At 33.0% G+C, this 25564-nt stretch overlaps 1 protein-coding gene across 1 annotated transcript in view; it reads right to left on the bottom strand.

Annotated features, from left to right (window-relative positions):
* Nucleotides 1-25564, bottom strand: part of LOC115878493 (SNF-related serine/threonine-protein kinase) — a 103231-nt gene extending 77667 nt beyond the window's left edge. The window contains exon 1 of the mRNA XM_030895026.1: nucleotides 25311-25564. The gene's annotated coding sequence lies outside the window, so the exon portion shown is untranslated. The remainder of the gene's footprint in view (nucleotides 1-25310) is intronic.

Genomic DNA, 25564 nt, shown 5'->3' with positions numbered 1-25564 from the left:
TTGCTCTATACTCTGTTTTTTTTTCTCGGGTAAGATTTCGACAGACGATGACAGAAGAAAAGCAGATGACGTCCCATACCAATCTGTTTATTTTACTAAAAAAAGTTTCTAATAATTTTTAAGTTAACTATGGATGGGTTTAAATATAAATTCGTCATGCGTCGTCACTTGTTGTTTTTAACCAGTTTTATTGGTTTATTTCAAAAATGACAGATCGTATTTCAATTTTATTGGTTTGACGGAACGATGAACTAAACGGACGCCGATGCGTATGAACTCGCCTTTAGATTTTTGACGTTTGTCAAAGTCTTGCCAAATTATAGGTTATAATATTGTGACAACTTTTGTCAAATACCCTGCGTTTTGAAAGATCGTGCATTTTGATTCGTGTTATTACGAGTGTTTTGTGTCTTTTGAAGTCAAAATCGAGTGAAAATTAACTGTAGAACCCAGAGCACAGTTTATGGTTAATACATTGGTTAATACTCGCTGCCCAGGCAGAAAGTCTTATACAGATACACCAATAAAGTTACTATCAATAAAGTTTGTGTACCATCTCGTCGTAGATAAGTGCATCTCGAATATGGTAGAAGGACCATACTCTAAACACATACTAAAAACTGGAGTAGCTGTAAAATATCGACATCACACGATAGGTAAATAATGGATTTAAGTACTGCAGAAAAATAATGTCAAAAGGTACTGGTTTAAAAAAATTAAGATTATAGTTAATTAATCAACCTGTGAGGTACCTATATAAAATTTGGTAAGTGTTATTATTAATAAAATAGTTTGTTTTATTTATTCCTGCGGAATATTACAAATTTGTATTTGTACCTATGATTTGTACATAAGTTATATTGATAAATATAATCAAATGCGGGAAGTTTCATAAAGCTTGAAAGTAAGAAATAGTTCTTTTTTATATTTTTTGGTATGTGGTGTCTTGTTTTTGTTTGTTTTGTATTAACACATACCGTTTTTTTATTAAATAAAATAACTCGATTACATTTTTTCAGTTTTATACAGTTTTTTTCACAATATTTTGAAGTTACTTGTCAGTCAAATTTTAAATACATATATTAATTTCCTGCTATGCGTTCCAGTTGTACCAACTTATTTCTTTGTAAAATAAAATAAACTACTTTGAAATTAAAATGACAGACACATCTATCACTGTCAAGGATCTTCTCGTTGGACAGACTATAGCTCTGATTAGATTTTATCTAACTCTATTATATTATACATTGTGTTTATAGGATGCATTAAGAGCCCTAATTAATTCTATATAGCAGCCAAAAAATGGTACCTGATCAATACAGTAACTTTCAAAAATTATAAATATAGTTCAGTTATAATATTATCAAAGTTAAAGGCGTCCATTATTCTATCAAGAGACCCGGTTTAAATTAAAAAAAAAGAAAAAAGAATCAAAGTCCCGGTCTCAACGATGAGAAACGTTGAGACAGGGACTTTGATTCGACAACAATGATCAACCGACGATAATGACAAATTGATTGGTCTCAATCATTCCAGATCATTCAGTTAATCTGTCATCCGTACCACAAGATCCGACAAAAAAACTCACTTCACTGTGAGGCGGTATGAAGCCGGTACTTATAGTCAGCTAGTACTTATTTAAAAAATATTTTATCGTATTTGAAGAAACAAAATAAATCTAAATTTGATTTTCATTTCTCCCTTCTTTACAAAGATGCATGTAATTTGGGAATTAACATTTTCTGAACTAGGCCCTAACATACTGCTCTGCATTTTAAAGGGATGCATATGCATGCTATGAATCTGATTGGAATATTTTATTTTTTATAGTAAAAATATTTAAGATAAATATAAAAAACTGCATGATGTCTTAGTGAATTCCTAGAAATGTTATTTATTTGCCTAATTCGTTAATATATGTATGTACAACTAATTTGACCAATTGGCATGTACTACACGTTAAGTATAAATAATAAAATTAAATTAAAAGTGAAAATAAAATTCGCAAACAAGTGTTAATAATAGGAAAGAGTAACATTATGTTAACGTACATAAAGTATTAATAACGTTTACAGTTCAATCTATTTGAACTGTAAATATTTAATAAGATTTATATTATTCTGAAAAAAACACACCAGCACATACATTTTCATACAACTAAAATACTGGAAAAAATGTAAATGGCATATTGTTACTAAAAAATCTAAACTTTTTTTACTAATAATTGCATTTTTATGAAAAAGTAAAAGAATCAAGAATAAAATCATATACTAGGTCACTTTATCTGCGTGGTCTGTATTAATGCATGCGACAGAGATAAATATAAATGACAGGATGACAGACAGAGGGGGGGGTGAATTCACCAGGACAGAGAAAAGCGAAAAAGTTCATAGTTCGCTTGTTCATAGAACACTCATCAAAATTCACGACAAACCTGATAAGCAAAAATAGAAAGACAGTAAAAACTGTCGTGGGTCTACTGACAGGGTACTGACTACATTGTTGTAAGCTTAATAAACAATGCAGATTTGGTCTATTTGAAGAAAACACATCTTATGTTGGTGCGATAGCCTGGCAAATGTGTGGTTCTTTGTAATAGGCAACGATAGACCATTGACAAAGAGCTATATGGAGAGTTCAGTCTGCAAGATGCTAGACTTTGAAAAGGATAGGACTGGAGAATGTAACCTAAGGATCAGAAGAGGACCAGAATAGATCTGAAAACAGTGACAGTAAAACAGGCCGATAGCCAGCTCAAAAATATAATATACCTAATATAATCTCAGTCTATGACATCCCCTATATTATTGAACGAACGACGAAGATTCATTTCCATTACATTTAGCATACTGAAATCAAACCTCATTTGTACCGGGTGGCCAATTAAGAATGGACGCCGGCTTTATCTCAGAAACTACTTATCGTATAACTTTGGGAAAAAAACTCTAATAAGTAAATCGACCAAGAGAAATCGCTGGAAATTATTTTCAAGTTCGAAAAATGTCCGCTAGGGGGCGTTTCGCTGATAGCCAATCAGAAAACAGGGTTTTTCTCAAAAATATGCAGGTAAACGGGTATCTTAAATATTACTATTGTAATCATCGAGAAATTTGTAATTTTTTTGATATGGAGTGTTTTGCTCTATCTCATAAAATAAAGTGGTGGGGGAAGGTTAAACTTGTTTTTATGAAAATAAGGATAACTCTGGTTTAGGTTAACCGATTTAAATAAACTAGGGCTCGTTTAAAAGAGCTTTTCTTCCTTAATAATCTCCAGTGTAGATTTTGTTTCCATCATTTTTTTTGTGGTAGCTAGAGGGCGCTGTTTGACATCATAACAGATATTGCGCTTTTGCATAAAAAAATTAAATAGGAGGTTATATTTCTCTTTACACAGTTAAATAGAGAACAAAATTTCCAAAATATCAGCGCAAACCGCAATTTTCTATCTTGTCTAACCGAAGATATTAAGAGAACAAATCATGTTGACTGCCGCTTAGGATTATATGGTCTAAAAATTATAGTAGTAGGCTAGGAAACAAAAAGAGGTAAATTAGTTACGTCAAAATATCAAAACGTTTAAGTTCAGTTTTCATGCATCCGAATTTCGGGCGTTTTCTTAAAAAAGATGACGTCATAAATTTTTAAACGTGTTTATGTAACATTATCGTCCATCCACATAATTTTTACGAATTTCTTGGTTAATTATACGTATACTCTGTTTTTTTTTCTCAGGTAAGATTTCGACAGACGATGACAGAAGAAAAGCAGATAAAGTCCCATACCAATCTATTTATTTTAGTAAAAAAAGTTTCTAATTATTTTTAAGTTATCTATGGATGGGTTTAAATATAAATCCGTCATACGTCGTGTCTTGTTGTTTTTAACCAGTTTTATTGGTTTATTTAAAAAATGACAGATCGTATTTCAATTTTATTGGTTTGACGGAACGACAAACGGACGCCGATGCGTATGAAATAGCCTTTAGATTTTTGTCATTTTTGACGCTTGTCAAAGTCTTGTCAAATTATAGGTTATAATTTTGTGTCAACTTTTGTTAAATACCCTGCGTTTTGGAAGATGATGCATTTTTATTCGTATTATTACGTGTGTTTTGTGTCTTTTGAAGTCAAGTGGAGGAAAAATCGAGTGAAAATTAACTGTAGACCCAGAGCACAGTTTATGGTTAATACTCGCTGCCCAGGCAGAAAGTCTTATACACCAATGAAGTTGCCATCGATAAAGTTTGTATACCATTTCGTCGTAGATAAGTGCATCTCGTATAAGGTAGAAGGATCAAACTAAACACATACTAAAAACTGGAGTAGCTGTAAAATATCGACATCACACGATAGGCAAATAATGGATTTTAGTACTGCAGAAAAATAATGTCAAAAGGTACTGGTTTAAAAAAATTAAGATTAAAGTTAATTAATCAACCTTTAAGATATAAAATTTGGTAGGAGTTATTATTAATAAAATAGTTTGTTTTATTTACCTATGTTGTTTTATTTATTTCTGTGGAATATTAGAAATTTGTATTTGTACATAAGTTATATTGATAAATATAATCATAAATGCGGGTAGTTTCATAAAGCTTGAAAGTAAATAATATTTCTTTTTTATATTTTTTTGGTATGTAGTGTTTTGCTCTTGTTTGTTTTGTATTAACACATACCGTTTTTATTAAATAAAATAACTCGATTACATTTTTTCAGTTTTATACAGTTTTTTTCACAATATTTTGAAGTAATCACTTGTCATCTTGTCAATCAAATTTTAAATATTTCCTGCTATGCGTTCCAGTTGTACCAACTTATTTCTTTGTAAAATAAAATAAACTACTTTGAAATTAAAATGACAGACATATCTATCACTGTCAAGGATCTTCTCGTTGGACAGACTATAGGTACTTCTCAGAGTAAAATGTCCTAAAGTCGGACAATCAATTTTATTAAAATTTCTAGGAATTTTGTGCCGCCATATTGCTTTTAACAGAAAACGGCCAAATTTCGTATGGCAAAAAACTATGGGTTTATTTCATGTAACGTCATTTAGCTATTAATCCAAGTTCGTCCTTGATTTTACGTGTTTTACCGGTTGTTTGTGTTATATATTATTGTATTATAAAGTTTATGTCGTTTGGGTCACTTTTTATATAGCCCCGAAGGTGCAAATGTTAACAATATGCACTACTGGTCCAAATCTACCCTGGATGCAAGTAGTTCAGCACCAAGACCCTTGGTTTGGTTTGGTTTGGTCGGTACATGTTTAGGCAGGAATTCTAGGATGGCGAATGATTATCTGAATGAAATGAACTATCCATAATTTCTAACAGATAATAACCTAACCAATTTTGTTAGGGGATCCACCATGATGAAAATGCATTTGTTGCAATTTCATCAGCATGAATGAAGTTGGTGTAGATAATGCAGTTTGGTGCAGTTGTATCACATATTTTGCTATGAATGTGTGGGGCTTCTTGGATACCACTTACTTTAGTAGATAGAGACGCTGGAGCGGCATATTTCCATGGCTAGCTAGGTCATCGGATTCAATATGCCTGGGTTTTAATTTATGGGGTCGAATCCAAACTAAACCCGAACGAACATGGATAAATAACAATTAAATGGTATTAAAATGAAATTATAATATATGTTTTGATATTTTAACGTAACCAATTTACCTCTTTTTGTTTCCTAGCCTACTACTAAAATTTTGAAACTATATAATCCTAAGCGGCAGCCTAACATAATTTGTTCTTTTAATATCTCCGGTTAGAGACAAGATAGAAAATTGCAGTTTGCGCTGATATTTTGGAAATTTTGTGCTCTATTTAACTGTGTAAAGAGAAATATAGCCTCCTGTTTAATTTTTTTATGCAAAAGCGCAATATCTGTTATGATGCCAAACAGCGCCCCTTAGCTACCACGAAAAAAATTAATGAAACAAAATTTACACTGGAGATCATTAAGGAAGAAAAGCTCTTTTAAACGAGCCCTAGTTTGTTTAAATCGGTTGACCTAAACCAGAGTTATCCTTATTTTAATAAAAGCAAGTTTAACCTTTCCCCACCACTTTATTTTATGAGATAGAGCAAAACCTTCTATATAATAAAAAATACAAATTTCTCGATGATTACAATAGTAATATTTAAAATATCTGTTCACCTGCATATTTTTGAGAAATACCCTGTTTTCTGAATGACTATCAGAGAAACGCCCCCTAGCGGACATTTTTCGAACTTGAAAATAATTTCCAGCGATTTCTCTTGGTCGATTTGCTTATTAGAATTTTTTTTCCCAAAGTTATACGATAAGTAGTTTCTGAGATACAGCCGGCGTCCATTCTTAATTGGCCACCCGGTACACATACATCGATTTCGTTTAATTCAATCAATCTTTAACGGTACAGCCAAACGTCAACCGGTTTATCGATAACAATTTGCGTAGTACGTACATTACCTTGTTGTTTGTTTTTGTTTAAACTTGGTCCGAATTTCCACATTTCCCAGCGAGATCTCGTTTTCGAACAGATTTCTCCCACAAATGCAACGCTACATTTATGCATACGCACGAATATTTATTACTAATGTGTGCTTCGATGAAATTCCACACAAGGCCGCTGAATCCGCGAAATGAGAATGCCACTGTTCAGAGTAACGAAAACTACATTTTCTGGGCCTTTTCTTAATATTATTTATGCAACATTTTAAGTAACTTTGTAAATTTGAATAATTAGAAAGAATAAAGATGTAAGTATTCCAAGAAAAAAACTAATTTGTATCAGTTCGTATCAACACGAATTTATATTTTGGTGAAAATAAAAAGTTTATTACTGGGCTGCGAAAAGTACCGGTAAAAATTATTGCACCCACATATAGAAAAAACTCCTCCTGGAATTGGAAACGGGTTTTCGCACCAACCGCGGCACCGTCGACTCCATTTTCTCCGTTCGCCAACTACAGGGAAAAGTAAAAGAGCAGCAGTGTAAACTTTATGTTGTATTCATCGACCTAACAAAAGCCTTCGACTCTGTAAATAGAGATGCACTCTCGACAATTCTGAATAAGTTCGGAATACACAACAATTTTTTTACAGTGTTAGACTACATAAAACCTCCATAACAAGTCAAGAGTGTCACATCATGTTATATGGAAGCGAAACCTGGGTACCGTACCGCTGACACATGAGCGCATTAAACAAGTTACAACAGAGACACTTTAAAGCCTCAGCGAGGGCTACAGCTTTAACTTAATTGTTTAAACTTGATGGTAGTGGAAAGATTACACTAGAATTGTCACAGGGTGGTCGAAATTGGTCTATTTTAACCTTTGAATAAGAAGACTAAGGAAGGAGCATAATGCTATCCATGTATTCATGCATGGTGGGCGGAAAAAGCACTCTAGGGTGGGGATCCTTGACAGTTCTGTTTGACGATTCATTTGACACATTTGAATTTGATTTTAAATTTTGTGGATTTGTCAGTCTTTACGGAGCTTATTTTATGTTATTTATTATTTATTCTACTACTGATAGTTGTAGAAAGGTAGTAAATCTAGATGGAAATTGTGGCAGAACTTAAATTAACAGTGACACTATCGCGATTTATCGAAAAAGACTCTAAAATAGTTGGTTGTGTAGCGTGCGGTAGATCTCGGCAAAAATCGAGTGAAATAATGGAACAACTTTTCGCTAGTAAGTGACTATATGATATACATACGTGTAGTAAACCGATCATTTATGAAATTCACTTAAATTAACTAATTATATATTTTCTCTTGCATTTTTGCTTTTATTTACTACTTGCAAAGATTAGATGTCAAAGAATTTAGATACGTTAATTTGACTTACCTGCTTCAGTAGCGTATCGGATGTTTGTGTTAATAAATACTTATTATAACTTATCTATTTTTATTAGAATTATATATTTTTATAACAATTTTAATAACTACCAACATTTATTCACAACGTAAAATAAAACAACAAATTATTGAGTCTACCCCACGTCTACCCTACATCATAGTTTTACATTTTTTAAATAAAATTAGAACGACACTGATAAATCGGAATTTAAGTCGGCCATATTTGAGGCCTATTGCGGTGTACCTAAGATTTTTGATATGCTCCTTCCTTAGTCCTCTTATTCAAAGATTTTAACAAAAAAACTTTTTCTTGACTAGATCGTGTAAAACCGCCTGTGGATATTTTCATTGGAAACTGAGATAAAGGTCTTTTTTAATCTGATTTAATGGTTATTTCGTAAATTATCTACAACTTATTTCACAGAATAATGAAATTCTGTAAAGATATTCAAGGCACTTTTTTAACCACAACCCAGTTTTTTCTATACTTGCTCTTTTTGTCAAAAAAATATAGTGTGATATGAAACCGAAAATCGGTTTTGCTGTATCTAGTCAGGAAATTGTTTTTTTTTCTGTTAAAACAGACCAAATTTGATTAAAAAAAATCTAAAAAGCCACATTGTGTGCTCCCCACTATCCTGGTTTACTTTTTATTTACACTATACGTTTAACACTTAATCTCAGTACTGTATCGTTGAAATGCCATCAACAATCCGCCTTCAATGGTACTTACTACTCTGAGTGTCATCTGCCGTCCTTGGTTATTATGTGTGTCGTGACATTATAAAAACAAACATAATTTTCGCAAAATTTTTCGGATTTCGTACATTATATTCGAGGTTATCGTTATAATATATGTATAATTTATTTACATCCCACAACCTTAAAATTTCTTATAACACATCATAACAAATGTCAATGGAAATCAAAATGTTTTGAGAAGTCCACTCTTTATCGATGTTCTAATTAGTTTTAATTAATTTATAACATAATTTTTCCTCTACATTTCGCCAATATAAGTAAATATTAGGTACTAGAAAAATACAGCGAACAATAACGTGAGATCTGTTTTTTAAACAACTTAGAGATGTATACAACTTATAAATCTAGGTTCAGAGTTTAAGTGTTCAGGAACAAAAAAAACAGAAAACAAAAAAATTAAAAAATGAGTCATTAAGTAGACTGATAAGATTCCAAAAAACTCAAGTACTTATACTAATAAAACCACATGTCTTTAACACAATTAGAATACTTACATATCCATACAATTGCTAAAAACGTAAGCAACTCAAAAATATTTATCAGGTGAAATAAAATTAGGTTAAATTTCATTAGTTGTCATCATGCTATAAGTATATACAGGCTGAGTCTTAAATATGTGCAAATGTTCTTTACCATTTTTTAAATAAGTTCAAAATAACCGAGTTATTCAAATTTGGTATTGAAATGTATTGAACCGGATTTTTTCTCTATTTGCATCATTTTTAGTGCCTGCTACTCTGAGTGCCATCTCACCAAGAGAAGGTAAGAAGAGATGAGAGAAGGTAATGAGAAAGCAAATGATCTAGCTAGAAAATAAGGAAACTCTCCACTAAATGGACCAGAACCGTTCTGCTTCCCAAGTGGAAACCAACTTAAAGCGAAACTTGGATAACTCCTCCGTAACCTAGAATGGGAATCCTGCAACGGTCTAAGACACTCGAAGAAGTTTTTCAGGACTTATGACAGAGAAAAATCAAGGATTTTCCTTGATCTAAGTAAGAACAATCTTCGGATTGTGACGGGGTTTTTAACAGAACACTGAATGAACACCTCAGTAGTTTACAGTTAGGAAAAAACGGCGAATGCAAAGTCTGTGAGGAAAATGGGTAAACATCAGAACACCTCATCACTGAGTACGCCGAGACGACAACCATTCGTGCCATAAACTTTGGTACGACTGATATCAGGGCCCTGGGACCGTATGATGAGTTATAACTCAACAAAGGGGGACAAAATAAATGTTACAGATTATATGACCCGGACCGTATGATATGTTATAATAATATCAGAAAGGGGGACACAATAGATGCTACAACCATCTACATTCCGAGTTTCAGCCCTCGAGCTCACATAGGGCCCGAGTTACGACGCTCCAAAGACGCATTAATTCGGACGATTTTTTCGCCATTGATGATGGAGTTTCATAGTGCACGAAACGTCGTCAAAATATCATGAAAAGATGTACATTCCGACTTTCAGTCCCCTAGCTCATATAGGGCCTGAGTTACGACGCCCCAAGATCGTTACCATTTTTGTGACGCTGGGCGACTTTGGCGTGATACTTCGTGTAACGCTAGCTCGTGTGTCGCGGCCTTGAATTTTTACTCCCATCGCACCTAAAGAAGGTTCACTTCAATAAAGAACATAAACTAAGCTCAGAATGTTCAGAATGTGGATATCGTTTGTAGTGCATAATTTATCGTCTAAATCCGTACGTCGCGTACGACGTGTAGTGGCTCTTGTTCTAGCTCTAAGGACCTGACGGCCGCACGCACCGCCCGTCTCCAATTTTCTCTGTTTTCTGTTTTTCGAACGGCACCCTCCAGGTTGGTATTCATAAGTTTTTCAACCATGTCCACCCACCTGGTTGGCGACCCTGCACTACAAGTCTCTCCATCTCCCGCTCCTGTTGACGTGACCGAAGAAGGAAAGGATGCGTTTATAGACAGTGCTGGAAAGTCTTTGTGGTAATTGGATTGCATTAAGGACCGACACATTGGTGCGATGTGCTGTCCATCGTATTCGCAATATCCTCCTCCAGCACCACATCTCGAAGGCGTCAATGCGTCGTCTGTCGGCTGCCAACAATGTCCATGTCTCAGAAGCATAAAGCATCACCGGAAAGACAAGATTATTTACAAGATCGATTTTTGTCGATTGTGTTATGTGACTGTTCGGCCAAACTTCCGTGAGCTGCGTCATAGCGTTACGGCCCAGTTGAATTCTGCGGCGTATTTCCATTTCGCAACTACAGGTATTAGATATAAGTGCACCTAAATAAATAAATTGTTGCACAACTTCGCAGCGATCTATGTTTGTGATGTCTGGGCAGTTATTGTTTTCGTGATCTACTATCATCACCTTAGTCTTTCTGTAATTAATGCGAAGGCCGAACTCTCTACTGGTATTTTCCAATCTTGCTAGAATTGTCCTCAGTTCCAGCTGGTTTGCGGTTACCAATACCGTGTCATCAGCAAAACGTAGATTTGATATATTGTATCCATTCAATGATACACCCCCTGTCCATTCCTCTAGCATAATCCTCATAATGTATTCGCTGTAAATGTTAAACAGCATCGGGGACAACACGCAACCCTGATGTACTCCTTTCCTTATTTGACAAATATCGGAAATACTTCCATCCAACTTCACGACTGCTTGGTTGCTATCGTATAGACCTTTTATTATCTCTAAAAGATGTTATGGTACTCCCATTTTAGACATTATGCTCCATAACTGTCCCCAACATACGTTATCGAAGGCCTTTTCGTAATCCACAAAGCGTAAATACATGGGCGTGTAGTATTCTCGAGATTTTTCTATTAGCTGGCGAAGGTTTAGTATTTGCTCACGAGTTCCTCTCTCCTTCACAAAGCCGGCTTGTTCAGGTGCAAGTTGCCAAGTTACGTAGTTCGATAGCCTTTGAGTAAGTATAGCATAATTTTGCTGCCATGTGAGAGTAGTGCAATCTGTATGTAATTATTGCAATCTTTTGTGGAGCCTTTTTTGTGTAGCGGGATGATTGCGGAAGTATACCAGTCACTGGGCCAATGTCCTGTGTGCCAAATAGTTTGACAAAGTTCGTGTAGTAATCTTACACCAGTGGGACCCATACTGGTTATATATTCTGCTGTTATTTTGTCAATACCTGGAGATTTTATGTTAGCATCAAAGATATTTAAACTCCAGAGATACAATTTTTTACCTTTTTCCTTCATCGACCATTATTCTATCCTTATTTTCGTATCTCTCTTACACCGAAAACATTTGCCAGATTTACCTGTATATTGGTATTAGTATTCGATTAAATACCACAACCAATTATTAAGTAATAAATAATTTCGTTATATTTCTATAATATATCAAGTACATTAATTTGCTAACGTCAATTTTTTCATTTAATGCTTAACTGCTTAACTATTTTAAATTTTATAATGGAATAAAAATATCATGTTCGTGTTTCTTTTAATAATAAAAAGCAGTTTGGCAACGTCAGTTTTAGAAATGCCGGCGTAGTACAGCGGATTTCGAGGATGAATGAAAATTCCTAGATTCTCTTGTTGTGATGTTGCTCTGCCGCCGATCAAGCTCCGTATTCTTTATTTGCAGTATTATAGTATTTTTGCGTTATTTTGTGGACTTCTGTGGACATTGATTTGAAAATATGGTGCATTCATGTATTGTGTACAAGAGAGTGTATCATTTAAATCCAAATTTAACTTTTCACCGGTAAATAAATCAGAGGCGGACCTAGACATAAAAAATTGCAGATTTCTAAATTATATTTATTTTTAGGTTTATTTTTTAAATTGTATATTTATTAATTTATTATGTTTTTTAAATTATATATTTATTAATTAAATTATTTGTAGAAAAAAGGTACATGTGGTACGTACTAATTACTAATAACTTAATAACAATTTCGGTTTCCCCTTTAAGAAAGGCTGTTGAATAAGTATAATCTAGGTACCCACTTGGGTTTGACAAATCATTACCTACCTTTTGTGAAAATTTTATTGGGGTGTACCAAAAATGGAATTTTGCGGCCTTAGTTTTTTGTTGCCGTTACAATTTAATACGGCTTTTGTTTTAAATTTTGGTTGCTATAATGTAAATGGACATCTTTTACATGAATTTTATGACTACTACATTTTGTTGTATTTTTACATTTTATTGTATTGAAATTCTTTGCACATGCACTTTTTATTATTTATAAACAATATGAATTTTCCTTTGCAAACCAGAGAAAAAAAACTAAATATTTTTTAAGGCTAAGGGAAGAACCGTTTACTAAACAATCGCCATTTTATTTTATTTATGATTTTCTAAAATTATCGCTAGACTTTTCTGATGACTGTATTATATTATCAAATAATTTTGTTTAGATTTGTAATAATTTCATTTAATGACATTCATTTATCGAATTTTAACTACAGAGCAGACTCCCTATTTGTTCTCATTGTTTCACTACGTTGACCATGATCATTCGACTAGGCAAGTGCATTATTTAATTCCTCAACACCGAACAGCTAACTTCCAAAAATCTTTCAGTTTCATAGCGCCACATTTGTGGAATAATATTTCTAATAACTTTAAATTTCAATCCTTTACAGATTATAAAAAACAAATTAAAAATCATTTACTAAATTCATAACAATAAATCATTTAAAAAATTATAATTTCTTGGACTGATTTGTGAGGTTCTTGTTCTTCTGTCATTGGTTGCTGTTCCGGTTACACTGTTTCGTTATGCCTCTCTGCTTATCTCCGCTCATCCCTAATAAAATTATATTTTCCCTTTTTTATCTAATTTTATTTTTTTAATTCTGTTTATTTTTTTAATTTAATTTATTTCTATTTTGTTTTTGGGGTCGCACCACTCTGGTACTTTGTATCATTGTATCGATTTTTTAATCGCGGTGCGATCCCTTTAGACACACATTTTAGTAGTTCTAAAATTCATATAGGTATATAATAAATATACATATAAAAATAATTTTTTTAATCAAAAATATGTGAAGTCTACAAATATTAGTTTTTGGTAAAATATTGTGTTACTATAGGTTAAAATAACTATTTTATTTTGTTATTGCTAAAAGAGGGAGTCTCATTCACCGGAGATGAACAAGGTTTGGAACAAGATATTGAAACTGCCTTTACTATTACACCCAAAATTTGATATTTTATTTAATAAAATAAAGTAAAAAACGCTTATTGATTTTTTTAATCATTATTCTTATGTGAAAAGCCATCTTATAATAAAAAATTATGCCGGTTTTTATTTATTTCGCTATCCTCCCTCAACTTATTTTTTCCCTATTAATATCCTACCTCAACTTTTTACAATGCGACAAATATGTAAGTGTTATTATTATTATTTTTTTAAATTTATTATAAAATTATTTTAATTTCCTTAAAATACTGTCGGTCGATCGGCACGCCACTGGAAATTGACCTCAACCGTCTAATCTTTGTAAACAACTACATTGTTGCCGTTGCGCCGATACCCTATTCCCTTCTTTGTCCATTCTCTCTCGCACTCGTTGATTTTCGCAAACCAATATGTGATGAAGGTTTACACCGTTTTATGAATGGATCGTTGTATCTCCCGAGTTTAAATATCTTTGGTTAGCATCATTATCATTATCTTCCTAGTCGTATTCTCACTTCTGAGAAATCGCGATCTCATGGAATCAGGTACATCTATTTACTTTAGTTTTCCATGTTTGTCGGTCCATTGCTTCAGTTAGTAGAGTTTGTGGTGGCTTGACTTGCTCTATCCATCTAACAGGTGACCTGCCTCTCGGTGGTTTTCCTTCTACTTTTCCCTGTATTATTCGTTTTTCTAGGTTCTCTCCCTCGCATCTTGTAGTATGTCCAAAGTATTTTAGGAGTCGTCGACAGATTGTCTTTGACCTTCAACTCCCTTAGTATAATTCTTTCTAATTTCATAGTACATCCGTAACTTACGTCGCCAGCACCACATTTCAAATGCATCGATTCTTCGTATGTCTGATCGTCCAGGATTCCGCTCCAAACAGGAAGATTGAGAATATGAGCGATTTTACTAACATGATCGTGTTTCTTGTAATGTGACGATCTTTTCATATTCTTATGAAGTTACTCGTGGCTCATGGCTCCTCGTCATAACATTATAGTCCTTCCTTAATTTTTGTGTTCAAAGATTTTGGCCGTCCTGTTATCTAAAATCTTAAAGTTATGCGGAATAAATACACCCTGTACATAGATTCTATGGTTCCGTAGTGGTTTCGAAAAACGAATTCGAAATTACCGAAACCCACAAAGCGAGACTAAATATTCCGTCGACGACGCCGAAACCTTACGTCACACCGGCCACTCTCGTCACACATCGGAGAGATATATCGTTTCCTGTGTGCCTTTTTGTGAACTCGCGACGCGTCCGATTGTCGCCTGCTCAACAGTGCGTAAGCACACACATGCACGCTTTCGATTCTAAAATAAGAGATAAATCGAATTAAATCGACCAGAGAGCGCCTTTAAATTATTCACGTGGGAAGGACAAACATTTTCCAGCTAAATTATCAATACGAGGGTTGTCTTTCCTGTTTTGTATATACCTAGAGGTAGAACAAAAAGGTAGATAACTTTTAAATGCTTCTTTTTTCGCCTTTTTGCATTCGCTGGAACCATTTCTGAAAACAGTTATTCCACTAGCTTGTTGGTACCCTCAAAATTGCGTTTTTGAAGGCGCTGACTGCATCTTCTGGGGACTGGAACCTTTTATCACGCAGTTTATTCTTAATTTTGGGAAAAGTAAAAAAGTCGTTAGGCGTGTATAAAGGACTGTAGATAGATGATGGCCCAACAATTTGATGTTTTCTTGCTTTAAAAACTTAATAGCTTTCGAGCTTCGAGCTGTGTGGGAACTTGCATTGTCTTGGTAGAGGATCATTTTGTCGTTAAGGGTTGTTTTTTAGAAATTCAATAATTACTTCCGGTAAACAAATAGATATGTCAATCAGCAGTAACAGTTCTTTGATCTTGCAGAGGAATTGTTGCTACATGGCCGGCTTGTGAGACAAATGTCGCCACCATCTTTTTGGAAACACTTCGGTAACGGATAACTTTCGTCGTTTTTGGTTCATTTCGAAACACTCAAACAACCGATTGACGTTTATTTTCGGGTTCATAAGAGTAAAGCTTGATTTTCATGCATCCGTTGTCCGACAATACGATGATACGATTAATTTTATTAGTTGAATTTAAAGGCTTCGATTGGTTAACCGCTTCTAACCAATTGAAGTCTTTAAATTCAACCAATAAAATTAATATCGCTTCATTCAAAACCTCGTAATTAGTTGAATAAATTAGTGGTTTCAATTACACTTTATACTTTTTAGTTTACGATCATTCACAATGTTTAAAAAAACACTTTTGATTTCTAACCACAATTTCTCTTGACAGAAGAGAATCAAAGGCCAAAATGACATTTGTCGCAAATTTTGAAGTATAATTAGTGGAAAAAGTTGGTCAAGTCATGTGTGGAAAAATAGGGCGGACTTAACCCTGTATTCTATTGCAACTATTGTAAAGATTAGATAACTAATAATTAAATAATACTTTTAGAGATTATTACACAAAAATAGTTTTAATTCGGTAGATAAGTACAGGGTGGGTCAAATTCGACGCTTTTAAATGGAAACACCCTTTTCTATAGGAGATAGACGAAAACTAATATCGGTGTCTGAGCTCAATTTTCTTCAAAAACATGATGGTGAAAACCGCACATCAATATCTGTTACCGTTTCAGAGTTACGGGGTGTTTTTCAAAAATGTGCATTTTTAACAAATCGCTGTAACTTTTTTGCTATGGAGAATTTTGTATTTCTATGAAAACATTTCCAAAGCACCTTTTTACGTAGAATTTAATGGTTTAAGTATAATTTTTTTAAAATTATTAATTTAAGAGTTATCAACAGGAAAATTGATTTTTTATTTGGGACACCCCCTATATTTTTAATTAACTGAAAAGAATTTAAAATTACCTTTCCAAAAATATAGCACACTTAATATTTTGTTATAATCCCCTTCGAAATACAGAATTTTTAAAAGTTTGCCACTTTTAACTAGTAGGCTTTGGAGCTCTTATTGATGATATGCCCTTAATGGAACTGGAAAACATATTTTTCCAGCAAGACGACACACCGCCTCTGAACGCTGAAATTATCAGCAAATTTTTGCAGCCAATTTCAAGGATAATTGAATAGCTAACAAGATCCCAGCCGTTGGCCGTCGAGGCCGCTTGACTTAGTGCCCAAGGATCTAATCCTATGGATATATTTGCGGAAGAATAAATGTTCCTTATTCTTCCGTATAATCTAGACAAGAATTAGAAATACTTAGCAGTTATGAGAGGGTATCTTTCACCCCCATTGAGTTAATGAATTCTGCGAGAAATGTTCAAAAACCACCCCGTCTGTCCATAACAGAAGACAGTCAATATGTCGAATGCCTGTAGCAAAATCTCATGTCTTGGTTTGCTATTTATTTATTTATTTTTATTGTTATTACATATAGTTTAAATGTGTTGATATTGGTTAAATATATTTTAAATTGTTATCAAATTCTGCATCTCTCTTAGCAAATATTATTTTCGTTTTAATTGATGCTCACAGCTAGAATTTTTTTTCTTTACAGCCGCAGCCGGTGCCGTTCAAAGCCTACTTATTTAAAGCGGGCGAATTTTTATATACTCTATATCTCGAAGAGAAATCGAACAAAATATCAAGTGTGTTATATTTTTGGAAAGGTAATTTTAAATTCTTTTCAATAAATTAAAAATATACAGTGTGTCCCATATAAAAAATCAAATTTTCTGTTGATAATTCTTAAATTATTAATTTTAAAAAAATTATACTTAAACCATTAAATTCTACGTAAAAAGGTGCTTTGGAAATGTTTTCATAAAAATACAAAATTTTCCATAGCAAAAAAGTTACAGCGATTTGTTAAAAATGCATATTTTTGAAAAACACCCCGTAACTCCAAAACGGTAACAGATATCGATATGCGGTTTTCACCATCATGGTTTTGACAAAAATTGAGCTCCAGACACCGATATTAGTTTTTATCTATCTCCTATAGAAAAGGGTGTTTCCATTTAAAAGCGTCGAATTTGATCCACCCTGTACATAATACATATCAACTTGGCGCCTCCAATTTCTCCTAAGTGCCTCATCATTAGGCTAATTTCTCAGGGGAAGAAAATAAGTGCTTGTTTTTCTAATTTTCCATATTACATTTTGGCATTTTTATGGCTATTTATTATTATTGATATGTTTATGGATTAATCTCGACTTAAAAATGTCAGTTAGAAGATATTGCAGGATACGAGTCGATATTATATGTTTTAGATATTTTATAAAATTAATTACATCATCCAATAAAATAATTAAAAAATATATATTCAACCCGGCATTCTTCATTTTTCTACCTTTCTTTGATTTCCACTTAGCTACTGTCTCCTTTCCCTCCTTATAAGGATGCGAGAAAATATCCGTCTTAATAAATTAATTGAAATAGAAAATGCAACATTAAACTGTTTTTTAGTTTCACACCTCTATCATAGCTGGTAATGACCTGTTAATTAATTAAAAATACGTCTATAGAAAATAGTATTTTAGCAATGCTATTTTCAATACGCATATGAATCGTGAAAAAAGATTCTGTGAAAAACTATGTAGATACTGTTTTTCTTATATAGATAACATTAATTTCATCTAATTCACCTCAATTCATTTTTAAATAACATACGTTTTACGAGCAACTATTTAATTATTATTAATTACATTGCAACATGGTCGGTATTCTGAGAATTATGATTTGCATATTTTACAACATATTGCTAAGCAACAAATGAACATTATTATTTTTGTCATTAGTACAAAAAAACATATTTGTTGCACGACGCATGAGTTTTGCGTGATCTTGCTGAGAGCAACAACGAGTTTTTTGACATGAGAAATTTAATTTTGATGTCGATATGACTCCTACTTGTAGAGGGCACCACTTACATATTTTTTAACTGGTTTGAAGTGTAATAATTTTTTGACCGTACCTGTATAAAACTACTGAGTAAAAAATATACATTTACGACGTTTTTTACCCCATTCTAAATATCTTGAGAACGGTTGCTCGTAGCGATTTTTACCAAGAAACATTTTTACGTAAAAAATTACGGAAATGTATATTTTCTCACACAGTAGTTTTATACAGGTATGGACGAAAAGTTATTACTCTTCAAAGCCGCTAAATTATAGGTAGGTGGCGCCCCGTTCAAATAGGAGTCATATCGACATCAAAATCCAAATTTCTCATGTCAAAAAACTCCAAGACACCAATTTCCATCCAAATATTGACGTTACTTCAGAAATTATTTGGAAAAAATCAAAATAAAAATGAAACTTCTACACCCTGTATCTCCGAAACTAAGCATTTTAGTATACATACATTTATACGATCTTTTTTACTTATTTTTATCTGAAGTATATGCTGCCGAAGTTTCCGGAATACAGTTCGTACCACCCTGTATATGATACTATGTATAGGTAATTTGTGACTATGTGTATGATATATATATTGTATCTGATATTTAGCACATTTAGCAAATAAAGTGTTTTTTTTTAAAAATCTTACTTTTTGTATTTCATTATAGAGATCATTCGTTTTTTTTTAAATCCCATTGTCGTCCTTATTCCCAATCGCGTCAATTAATCCACGTAATACACAAAAAAAACAGAAATAGTTAAGTTTATCTTAACTATTTCACAACTCACAACATACATTATTTCAATTACCATGCAATAACTATACAATTATTTCTATTTGTGTCATTTCAGTTACAAACATAACTGTAAAGAGTCGTGCGCTATTGACACAACAGCAAAATGCAATAAAGAAGAATAATCACAAGCAAACGATTACAGCTCAACACAAACCAGATTTAATCCCATGTGAAAAATAAAAAAAATATCGTATTTTTTGAATCGTTTTGTTTGACGCGTCACCCATATGCGTCAAGGTGAGACAATACTAAAAGATTATTTTATTACTTCTGGCGTCATCTATATCACGTAAGTCCGTCCGTTTTATTCGAAAAATAAATCGAAACGAGAAACGATTGACCGGGACAACGATTAACATAAATCAATTGTCATCATGGGATCATGTTTTACGACAGCTGTATCGGTAGTTGACACACATTACCGCATAATAGAGTACGTACGTACTTTTAATTGTATTTTATTGATTTTCTGACGTCTAAGTAACAAAAAAGTACAAATAGAAATGATCTGACAGCTGACAATGATGAATTAGTAACGCATGTTATTCTAGACTTTGATTCTTGAATACTTTTGAAGATGGGAATTATTATTTTGATAGAGGATGCGGTTACCTCTTGTCATCATCATCATTTTCAGCTTATTCAACCATTTCCAATTATGGTGTAGTCTCCCTCAAATACTTAGATATATTCTCTTTGTAGTTGGGCCCATTGCTGTCTATTGTTGGCATACGGGCACAATTTATCCCTGTTAATTTCCTAACATCATGGTCCCATCTCAGGTTTGGTTTTCTTCTAGGTCTCTTCATTCCTCGTGGGTACCATGCTGTAACTTTTGTGGTCCATCTGTTGTCCGTCCTCCTTGCCAGGTGTCCTGCCCATTGCCGCTTGAGGGATTTGATTCTGTGGATGACATCTATTACCTGGGTCTTTTGTCGTATCCACACGTAAAAGAATATTACTTTTTCTCTTGGTTATTCCCAGCATATTTTGTTCTGTGGCAATATGATTAGACCTTATTAATAAACCGTGTTAATATTTCTAGCATCTTTAAGCATTTCTAGCATTTATCTTTCTATCATGTTAAATAAACCCAGTATCCTTTCCATATTTGTTTTGGTTTAGTTTGGTTTTCACTAAAAATCACTAAATTCACTAAATTCTTGAAATAATAAAACATAACATAAATATTCGGCACGTTTCTATGCACTAATTTCTGTATTTAAAAATAACACCAAATTTTATTAAACCATAAAATATTAAACAAATATTCAGTATGTTAAATAATGTTTTATTTAATTTAAGAATTTGTATGTTTATGTCATGATTATAAAACAGTGTCAAATTATATGCACCTCTGTGCCTGTAATGTTATAGCCGAGGCTATAGCTGTATTTATTCTGCCCAACATTAACCCAAGATCAACTACTAACTAAAAAAACTATACACTACCCGAGACATTACCCTATAACCAAAAATCGACGCCGGGAGGCACGTATAGCACGTTGGTAGGCAGTTCTTTTAGTTTCAAAGTAAAGGAATTTTTTTTCATCTCAAAAACTGCGACTTTGACTGATTTTGATGTTATTACAAATTTTGTTGCAAATATTATTCCTAATCTTAAATTGAAAACCGCGTTTCGCTAGCTACGGTAATTTTGGAGTTAAGATTTATTAAAATTTTTAACCCCCTCCCATACCCCCTTACCAACCCCCCACCCCCACCAAAAACTAATGGCCAGATTCTCGGGTGCCACAGTATTTTTGTGCCAAATTTGGTAAAAATCAGTTTAGCGGTTTTTGAGTTATCGTGTTACAGACAGACGGACAGACAGACAGACACCATGAAAATATTTTGTATTTAGGTCATTTATGACCCAAATAACTCATTTTGAATGAAATTAAAAAAAAAAATTTTTTTGCCGATCTTAATAGCCTACCATACCCTATTGGTATGGTCGACTAAAAATATACTTCACAAAAAATGATGTAAATCATTATTAATCAAATTATATTAAAATTTAATTAAGAAATTATTTTAACATTTTTGTTGCTCAAGTAAATATGTGTCATAAAGCAAACAAGACTTTTGAAACTGACAACACAGTAGATACTTATAAATAACCGAGTAAAGAACCTTATACCGTATGATCGAAAAAAAAAAACGGCGTCCAGTTGGCTTGGAAATGAGCATCGATGACATTCCCCATATAATTTTACACATAAAATGACAACGATCTTCATTTCATAGCCATCGCTAATGCCATTTTTTTATCATACGGCATTATAGTACATACATATACCGCAGATCAATGCAAACGACCATAAAAGTCTTATACAGGGTGGCACACCTCATTCGCCTCGGTTGATTATACGAAAACGGAAAGATGTAGAAACAATAATAGGCAAATACACCGGAGGAAATGTACAGGGTTTTTCGGAATTTAGATCCATACCAAAGTTATATTTTTTTCTTATGATGAAACTACAACACTAAAATTATAAAAAACGTATAATATGAATAAGTAAAAAATTACCCCAAAAATCTAATATAATCAAAAGTACTGAAGGAGTTCGAAAAAGAATAGAAAATCTAAATTTTACAAAAATGATTTTACTAAATTATCCAAGAACGACAGAACTATTGCAAATCTATCCAGAACTCTCAATTTTTAGTTCTCCAAGGAAAAAAGGTTTTCAACGTCATAGAGATCTATACAAGACATAAATCAAGTCCCACACTCTAGCTTTTAGTTAGAAACATTCCAATTTGTTCATCACAAACAAAAATAAGATAAACAGTTTGTAAAATGTTTACTTTTTCCTTAAACAATTTCCGTTAAGTAAATGTAATAAAAGCGGAAAACTTTAAAGGCGAAAATAAAGTATAAACAAATTTAAACAAAAATTTAACACATTTTTTAAAATCGCTTCATAACTATTTTGATTTCGTGGTAGTTTTTTTACAGGCACTTAAATAAGACAATGAATTGTATGAAATTCCAAAATTAATTGTTTTTTTTTCGGATGACGAACTATTGTAAAAAAATATTTTATCTCTTGAAAATAATATGATTTAAGTTCATGTTATTTATTTTATTTTTTTTTCCATACTTCCAATTAATTTATTGCTTCTGAATTATTATATATTAACTGTCATCTTTAGTTAGCTTAACGCCAAAGTTTTAGACTAGCTTTGGTTAAGGCTGTGCCACAGGCTGTACCCTCGGCTGTACCTAAACTGAACTTTTGAAGTTGATTTTGAGATGGAATTAAGCCGAGAAAACTTTCGCGCAATAATCGTTTACAATTGTCGTAGACAGTTCTCTTCCCAAGTTGGTTTCTGTTTACGGCAATGAGGCACCACATCAGTTGCCAATTTCCAGTTGGTATGGAGAATTTAAACGTGGACGGATTAGTCTTAGCGACGGTCCAAGAACAGGTTCATCAACAACGGCAGTTACCCAGGAAAACGTGGATGCTGTACGTAAGCTGATCCAAGAGGATCGACATGTTACATATTGTGAAACTGAAGCATTACTGGGCATTTCAAAGGCGTCAATTCAAAAAATTTTGCATGAAGAATTATCTGTAAAAATAGTTTTTTTGTTGGATACTTCATCTGTTGACGGAAGAACAGAGAGCAATTAGCAAGTGTCAATTAGTATCAAAAAACTCTACGCAGGTTTAACGCAGGAAACTCAAAAAATATATACAGCATTGTCAGTGGTAATGAATCTTGGATTTACTCTTATGAACCCGAAAATAAACGTCATTCGGCTGTTTGAGTGTTCCGAAATGAATCAAAACCGACGAAAGTTATCCATTCTCGAAGTGTTTCCAAAAAAAGATGGTGGCGACATTTGTCTCACGAGTGCGTCATGTAGCAATTCGTCTGCAAAATCAAAGAACTGTTACTGCTGATTGATACATATCTATTTGTTTGCCAGAAGACAATACCAAGTTTTCACACACCTCGAAAAAGAATTGAGTTTTTAAAGCAAGAAAACATCGAATTGTTAGACCCTTGTTAGACCGTCCTCCGTATAGTCCCGACCTAAGTCCTAATGACTTTTTTACATTTCCAAAAATTAAGAATGAACTGCGTGGTCAAAGGCTCCACTCCTCAGAAGATGCAGTCCTTCATGAACGCAATTTTGAAGGTACAAACAAGCGAGTGGAATAACTGCTTTCAGAGTTATTGGTTCCAACATTCCAACCTCGGATCCAACTCATGCAAAAATGCATTTTCCTTTGTGGAGAATACTTCGAAAAACAATAATGTTCCTAAATTATCTACTGTTGTTTCTACTACTATGCAATATATTAAGACAACCCCGTATGTGTCACATAAATTAAAATATCACATACTAGCAAAATAAAACTCTAAATCACCACAAAACACCAAAACACTTTTCTTTTACACTGGACGCGCGTTAAAACTTTTTTTTGATTGTGTTTTAATCATCTGCTGATGATGCTAACATGGTAAGTGAAGAACCGCGCGTCCAGTGTACAAGTAAGTGTTTTGGTGTATTGTGATGATTTAGTGTTTTATTTTGCTGTTGTAACACCAAAGGTAATGTCATATACAACCCCCAACTGTAATGTCATATACTAAACAATATAAATACCTACCGTATGACCGAAAAAAAACGGTGCTCAGTTGGCTTGGAAATGGCAGTCAATGATATTTCCCATATAAATTGACAGCTTCATTTCATAGCCATCGCTGACGCCGTTTTTTTGCCGGTATAATCTATAAAATATTATATAAACTGTATACATAGTCTTTAGTTTGGTACTTTTGGAATTTGGCACAAACTATAAACTAATAATTATTAAAAATATGAGGACGATTTGGTTGTCTATAAAAAAACTTGTCAACCATTATCCAAACAGTAAATATAGAAGGTCTGAAGGTCATGGCCAAATCGTTTAAACTTAAACCGATCACAACCATATTCGATAATTACATAAATAAATATTCCTAAAGGAAATAATTAGAATCTCTCAAAATTATACCAATTTGTAGACTCTTGCCCGGTGTTTTCCAGACAGCCGCGGTATTTAGGACAACTTGGCAATCAAAACATAATTCAATAAATATCATTTAGCAGACAGGAGCAACCTCCTATGAGTGAGCCGTGCGAGATCTATATTTAATTACCGATTAAAATGATTGAGTAAAGGTTAAAAGGCCAAACTGAGTAATAGGATGACACCCGGGATGACACCTTAACAGAATATAGGTAGGTAGATATTTTTCAGAAATTGTCTTCATATTCCGAATAGCCACAAATTTTTGTACGATATTTTTTTCAACTTATTATGCTTTCAGAGAAAAAATTATTATATAAATATTTCCTAAATATCCTTGTTTAAACTACCTTTCTACTTTAAATGTTTCCTAAACAAATAGGTATAATGTAGTTTTAGAATATTATTGATGATTATATATTATCATTACTACGTTACGTTAACAGAAAAAAAATGAAATATTTATTTACAATTTCAGCTGTTAAATAGAAATTGTTTTACAAATTGACTTAGTTGAATACATAAATGCGAGTACTTATACTGAAGACAAGAAAATATAATAACGACATAATATTATATGCATAAATTTAGGTTTATTTCGGATTAATAAAACGTTTCTCATTAAATAATTTTTAATAAGAAAATGTTGGTCAAACCGGACCGTCATCTGGGGTCTAGGATGTGTGACATCATAACACACCCTAGACTTGTACAGATGTTATAAATCTTAAAATAATACGGAAATCTATAGCAGAAAGCATTTAGAAACGATCCTAATATTGCATGAATCTATTACGAAACATTCAACAAAATATACTTACGATTTAGCTCCAGTTGCAGATTTTCTAGTCAGGATTTATTTACCTTCAGTGAAAATGGATTTAAATTCCTTCGCCTGGCTTTAAAACACTGTATAACACACTTTAAATTGTTCGGTGATACGCGAAACTGATTATTCGAATAGTTCTTGTTCCGTACTTGGATAATTATCTTATTATTCAGTGAGAAAAACTAATATATTTTAACACTCCACACGAAACGAAAACCAAAAACTGTCATAGATTACAGGACTTGT

Source organism: Sitophilus oryzae, unplaced genomic scaffold, assembly GCF_002938485.1.
Source record: "Sitophilus oryzae breed Bouriz unplaced genomic scaffold, Soryzae_2.0 scaffold_1515_pilon_pilon, whole genome shotgun sequence".
NCBI classification, from domain to species: domain Eukaryota; kingdom Metazoa; phylum Arthropoda; class Insecta; order Coleoptera; family Curculionidae; genus Sitophilus; species Sitophilus oryzae.
The sequence above is the reverse complement of the archived record's forward strand: the minus strand, read 5'-3'. Positions and strand labels throughout refer to the sequence as shown.